The 6,896-nt window shown below is 41.7% G+C and overlaps 1 pseudogene; it reads left to right on the forward strand.

Moving 5' to 3' along the window:
* Positions 1-6,052: 6,052 nt before the first annotated feature.
* LOC134968064 (5S ribosomal RNA) lies at positions 6,053-6,171 on the forward strand (annotated as a pseudogene).
* The last annotated feature ends 725 nt before the right edge of the window (positions 6,172-6,896 follow it).

A 6,896-nucleotide genomic window follows, 5' to 3' on the forward strand; every position in this document is an offset into this window, starting at 1 on the left:
GCATGTTATGATTAACCCTCAGGATGATTTGAAGTGTAACAATGAAGTGACTGTAAAATACCTGGTTAACATGAGTAAACAGCTAAGGAATCAAAATGACAATCTGAAGTTAGTAATTCCTGATTTGCCAGATAGTAATTGTCATGACATTGGACCTGGGGATTATGTAATGATACGTAATTTTCTACGCTCAGGTTGCCTTATTGACAGATGGGAAGGACCATACCAAGTCTTATTGATTAGCACGACAGCATTGAAGGTTGCCGAGAGAGAGACTTGGGTTCATTCGTCCCATTGTAAGAAGGTTGCTGATCCAGAGAGGTCTCGTGATAAAGAACAGACGGTAGAGGAAGTTGTATCACTGGAGTGTCTGTTTCAGGAAAACTGTGACGGCACCTGAGCATTGAAAATAATAAGATCGGAGGCAGTTGTCGATCCCCTGTTCCCTTTTATTGTTTTTCTCCACTTCCCATCCCATCTCCCTCAAGTATTTCTTTCCCCCTTCTCATTCTTCTCCATTTCCTCCTATAAGATGGACTTGCCCCAAGAGACTGTGATCCGGATTTTTCTGTTGACCATGATGTTGACCAGAGCAGTCTGTTCCGGCGAGAGTACCATGGAGGTCGAGAGAGGTTCTGGAATGGGTTCTGATGACAGAGATGGAGGCGTAGATTTCCAAGAACAACATAATCACTGAGTAAAGGCGAGTATCAGAAAACGATCCGATAGCATTGACAATAGAAGGAATTGTGAAGGATTGTTAGCTGAGGAGAACTGTATCTGTAGGCTCTGTGACAATGTAGTTGAGGATGGGTGCATCAAGAAATGTCAGTCCAGTTTTAATATCCACATGGACCGGCATCCATTGAGTGACTATCACTCCTTAGTGGGTAATGTGTTAAATCAGACAGATTGTTGGGTATGCTCTCAAGTACCTCAAGGCCATAGCAAATCAGGATTAGTGCCCTTCCCTTTAACTATAGGGGAGGTACTTGAGCTAAGTGGTGGGAGGCCGGTGGACAGGAGGTTTAATATCTCCTGTCCTCCTAGTTTGAAGCTCCACCAATATCATGTGGATAGATCCCTAGTATGTTTTAACATTTCCAATCCCCGAAAGCCGGGAAATTGGGAAGTGTCATGGAATAACCAAACCATGACCTTTTCATACAGAGCCGATAGAATGCCAACAGATACAGAACTTATACGCCACATAGCTGGTAGTGGAAAATATTTCCGATATAGGTATACCCTAGGAAGTAGGTCCATGAGAGTTGGAGAGGTATCACCAGGATACTGTGCACATATCATACAAACAGATACGTGTACTAGACAGATGGGAGAATTAGGGTTAGGAGATTTCACATGGAAGATGTGTAATATGGTTATGTCCTACTCCGTCCCATATGTTCTCCCTGATGATGCATATTTCATATGCGGGAGGAAGGCGTATAAGTGGCTTGCCCCAAACTCTGAAGGATTGTGTTATATTGGAAAGGTACTGCCTGAGGTAATGACTGTATCACATACTAAAATGAAAGATATTCACCGCAGTGCCCAAGCTCCTTATACCCACACTCATTACGAGCATATCGTTAAACGGCACCTGATAGAGAGAACAGAGCATCCGGCCTCTGACCTGATCAGTGAATCCACCGGGATTCAATTCCTAATCGCGTTAGATATCACTCGCACCGCCAGAGGAGTGATAAATTATAAATATATATCAGCGCTTGCAAATTTATTAGACAATATCACAGAAATGTATGACGACACTTTTAGATATACCGGAAGAGAGCTCCAAGCTTATAAAACTGAACTGGTTCAGCATAGGATGGTTCTTAATTATCTCACGGCAGTGACAGGTGGATATTGTGTCACACTGGCAACGCAGTACGGCGTGAAATGCTGCACTTATATTACGAATAGTACCGAGGACCCGGTCGAGGTCATAGACCAAAAGATGGACGACATTCTCCAATTAAAGTGGGAATTTCGCAGGAGACACAATCTCACCCTTGCTGCTGTGGGTAATGAGCTGACCAGTTGGGTGTCATGGTTGAACCCGCGAAATTGGTTCTCTGGTTTAGGAGAATGGGCTCAAGGAGTCATAATGGATGTAGGGAAGTTTCTTCTATGTATCTTGGGTGTTGTCATATCGATTGGCTTGATATTTAGATGCGGTCAGGCTTTAACGAAGTGCAAACGGAGTACCAGGGTAATGAGTCTAAGGAGTGAGGAAATTGTAATTCCAATGGATTTGATTTATGACCCAACGATAGAGACAATGATGTGATGAAAATGTGATTCTACGGTCCGTTTCTTTCACCTGTTTCTCCTTTTCTCCAAGATAAAAAGACCCGCTTGGAAGAGGAATTTGATGACCTTATATACAGACAACAGATGAATTAAAGAAGAAGTTTGACAACCTTGTACACAAACAACAGATGGACTATGCCATAGACCCCCAGTTTCCCTAGAAATTTTAAATTTACGCTAGCCCAACTTTTTTTGTAAGTCTATGGACATTGACAAGGCTTTTTGCATACTGTTAATAGCAAAAGCCCAAAGGAGACTTCAGACAAGACTTCAGACAAGACTTAAACCAACAAATGCATATTAACCTCACATAGAATACCACTGCATTTACCATAATTGTTTCTTATCTTCATCTCTACAACCTTTAGGTAATGACACACATAGTCGATAAGGAATACAGGCACAGATATCAGCAATCACACATTCTCCCCCATTCATGTATCATCAACTAAAATGTGCTCCCCCATTTTGTTGCAACTAAAAGCCGAAACGAGCTCGGTAAAGTTTGACAGCCCATCCACAGACCCTTAATACGGGATAAGAAGGAATTCAAATGTATACTTCGCAATACCTCGAAGCTTGATTTAAGACACGTACGGCACGATGATACATGACCCCCCAAACATGGATTCATACACACATGCTTCTGCTATCTCACTAGGTCATACCCTTTTCTCACCTTCTCCTCTCCTCCCCTACCCAACCATAGAAATATTTACACATGACATATATTTTTCTCTTTTTGAAATGTTTTAGGAAGTGGCAGTTATTGGTGACTGCCAAAGGGTGGACTGTCAAAGTCAGAAAAATATCACGCTACACACTGCCATATTTGCACCTCATGCGAGTGCCTGTTGCACGTTCATGAGCCCTGCCGTGCGTGCGCATACTCGCCGTTGCGGGCACCCGCAGGCGCACGGTGTGCGCATTTACGGTAAAGTTTATGTGCATCTAACGGGCGACTCGTTTATAACATATTTTTACCATATAATGTATTTCGTAGATTATGGTCCCTTTGATAGAATCTGAAAGTTTAGTTAATGTAGCATGTTCATAGACAAAGAGATCCCTCTTTGTTTGATACGAAGGGTCAGACAAGGGTTATACAGTGGTGTTTAGTATCCATCGGAAGAGTATTTAATTAGCAATATTCCGGTGTTGGTTTGAAGCAGATTAATCGCTCGTGCGAATAGTTATGGACATAAGAAGTTTATGGACATTTACTATTCTTTGCACTTTATTATCCATGCGGCGGGAAACCTAGTTTCCCACCCACCTGAGCAGTTGGAAATAGTCACAGCCCACCTGTATGAATCAACCTATGACCTTTTGTTATAATGCGAAGAGGAATTCCTGTGTCCAATGAACAATAAGAATATAGGGACCATTGTACTGTATTATGAGTAGGGTATAAAAGGACAAGCCACTCTGGGCCAGCTCTCTATTCTCTTCAACGGTTCTCATTGCTGATAATCGGGAGCTGGATATCCAGAGGCGCATGCGATTGTTTCCCTTGAGCGTAAGTTTCTCCGCAATCATATTGTCTTTATTGTTATTGTGAGCCATATATCTCTCTCTCTCTCTCTTCTCCCCTTTTCTCTCTCTTTTCCTCGTAAAGTGTTATTATGCTGTTATAGTATATCATGTGTAGTTATATGGTTAGTTAGTCTATGTTATATTGGTAGTGTATGACTTGTTTTGTATTATTATTTTGCAAATAGAACGTTCATATAAGGTGTTAGAACCTAAGATCGGTATCTGTGTATTTCTTATATTTCTAAGTATTCTCTGAGCATCGGAGACGCTCGTACGGCTTTTAAGTTAATAAGGTTACACTGTGTTACATTCACACCCTATCACTACACCAAGGTTTATTGCATAGATACATTGTTTATGGTATAGTTATAAAGGATTAACATTGTGAGCATCAGCACCGCTTGTGATCTCCTCGTGGTCCCAAGCGTCCGCTACGCTAATAGCGTATCATTACGTTAGTCGGCAGCCAATAGCGTGCTCGCCTGTGATCTCTTGGCCGTGAGCGAACGTGACGCTTGAGCGTCTCGACTACGGCTAAGCGATTGTTACGCAACGTGCGTACCCTTACGGTATTCCATACGCCAATAGCGTACTGTGTTCTTTGGCCTCTTAAAGGGTTTTAAGTAAGATAAATATTAGGCTTTAACAATATATACATACATACATACATACATACACACACATACATACATATGTATATATATATTGGGGGACAAAGGAATAATACTGCGTCACATGCAAAACAGACAACAGTCCGAGAGAATTTTAACAATGTGGAAGTTATCAAACGAATGTATATTGACACTCCCCAAAATATAGAGCGTCTGATGGCGCCCAAGTACACAAAGGAATGCTAAATCCCTGAAACAAATGGGTCTACCGAAAAAAGGATGGGGGGTACAAGCGACCAATGATGTCTCTAATAAAATGATATACCCAGTGTAAAAGTATAAAAAGCAATTTATTAACAATATTCTAATACAGGGGTGGGGAACCTCAGGCCGTAAAGCCACTTGATCCGGCCCTCTCAGGCTCACCTAACCAAGGTAGATGCCGGGCGCCCACTGAGATTTTGTTACTAGTGGGCACCCGGCTTCTTCCCCTCAGCAGCACCTGCAGGTAGGAGCTCACTCCTGAGCTCCGGCTTCCAGCTCTGGCAGTGTGCGTGTGTGCCTGTGCGGTGCTATGGGAGAGATGTCATGATGTCTCTCCCATAGCTCTGAGGAGTGGGCAGCAAGGCAGAGGGCAAGGGTCCGGAAGCAGGAGCGTGGCTGGTGAGTATTGTGTTTTTTCTTTCTTTTAATGTGTGTGTGTGTAAGCGGCGCTACTAGGGGTCATATCTAATGGGGCATATCTACTGGGGGCAGGCTAATTTTTAAGTTGATAATTTTTGTATGGCCCCTGAAGGTTTTTATAAATATCCAAATGGCCCTTGGTAGAAAAAAGGTTCCCCACCCCTGTTCTAATATATCACATAGATATACAATTCTCTTTAAAAAAAAATGGGATAAAAAGTACATACACAATTTTTTTTTCATAAATATATTATAATAAATATTCTCTGCACTCCCCAGCCCATTCCACCTTGTTCTCCCCCTCCACCCCTAACCCCCACCCGCCCACCACCATATATTTGATATAATAGTTCACTTTATTCCAATTCACTCTGTACCTATTGTAAATTCACTGTATTGTTTGACACGGGATGCAGTCAGTTCACCTCCAATCAAAATCCCGACATTCAAAATCCCCACACCAATTGACCGATGGTCAAAATCCCGACAAGGTCAAAATCCCGACATGGACAAAATACAGACATTTAAAATACCGACAAGGTCATAATACCGACATGTAAAATGCCGACAGGTCAAAATACAGACATGAGTTTTTCATGATTTTTTTCATTGAAATCGACTTGTTCATACTTTACCATCCCAGTGGACCTGGAGGGGGAATATAATAGTGCCCGAAGCATGGCGAGCAAAAACACAAAAACCCAACAAAAACAGCATGTCGGTATTTTGACCTGTCGGCATTTTACATGTCGGTATTTTGACCTTGTCGGTATTTTGTTCATGTCGGGATTTTGACCTTGTCAGGATTTTGACCATCGGTCAATTGGTGTCGGGATTTTGAACGTCGGGATTTTGATTGGAGGCATTTCATACCGATCCCGTTTGACACATGTACGGTATTAAACTGCTACAGTCAAACCACACTGGAAATGCCCAATCTCGTCCGATCTTGGAAGCGAAGCAGTGTTGGGCCTGATCAGTACCAGAAAGGGAGACCACCTGGGAAGATCAGGTACTGTAATCCAGACTGAAAATACCAAGTGCCTTTACAATTGTGTCAATAGATACACTCAATATATTCACAAAAGCAGTAACTAAATAACAGCACAGTTTAATATACTTATTTATTTTAGTGTTATTATTAATCACTGATCAGTAGTACTAAAATGACACTTTCAGCACCTTACATAATAATTACATATTTAATTATATTTGAAGCACAGGCACTTTATTTCAGCACAGCGCTGTACACTCACTTATAAATATATTTAATGCACTAGTCTCATATATAATTGTTAAATCATTAATAGTAATCCTGTTCCCTGCTTTAGATCGCTAAGTATGCACTTTAGGTATTAAGAATTATACGTCCTTCTGTTATGTACACTTTTTTTCTGGTTCATTTCCATGGAAACCGGTTGATTAAAAAAAAAAAAATTAAGACTGTCAGACACAATTAACAAAGCAGAATTCCTTTATGTATTTATAACCCTTTATGAGGTCTAAGAACACTGTACGCTGAATGCGTAAGAAGTACCGTAAAGGTACGCTATTTGCGTATCGATCGCTTAGCCGTGATCGAGACGCTCAGGCGTCACGTTCACTCACGAGTAAATGATCACAGGCAGGCACGCTATTGGCTATAGACAAACGTAATGATTCGCTATGGCGTAGCAGACGCTCGAGACCACGAGGAGGTCACCAGCGGCGCAGACGCTCACAACACTATACCTTTATATCTATATTTTT

Source organism: Pseudophryne corroboree, chromosome 10, assembly GCF_028390025.1.
Source record: "Pseudophryne corroboree isolate aPseCor3 chromosome 10, aPseCor3.hap2, whole genome shotgun sequence".
NCBI classification, from domain to species: Eukaryota; Metazoa; Chordata; class Amphibia; order Anura; family Myobatrachidae; genus Pseudophryne; species Pseudophryne corroboree.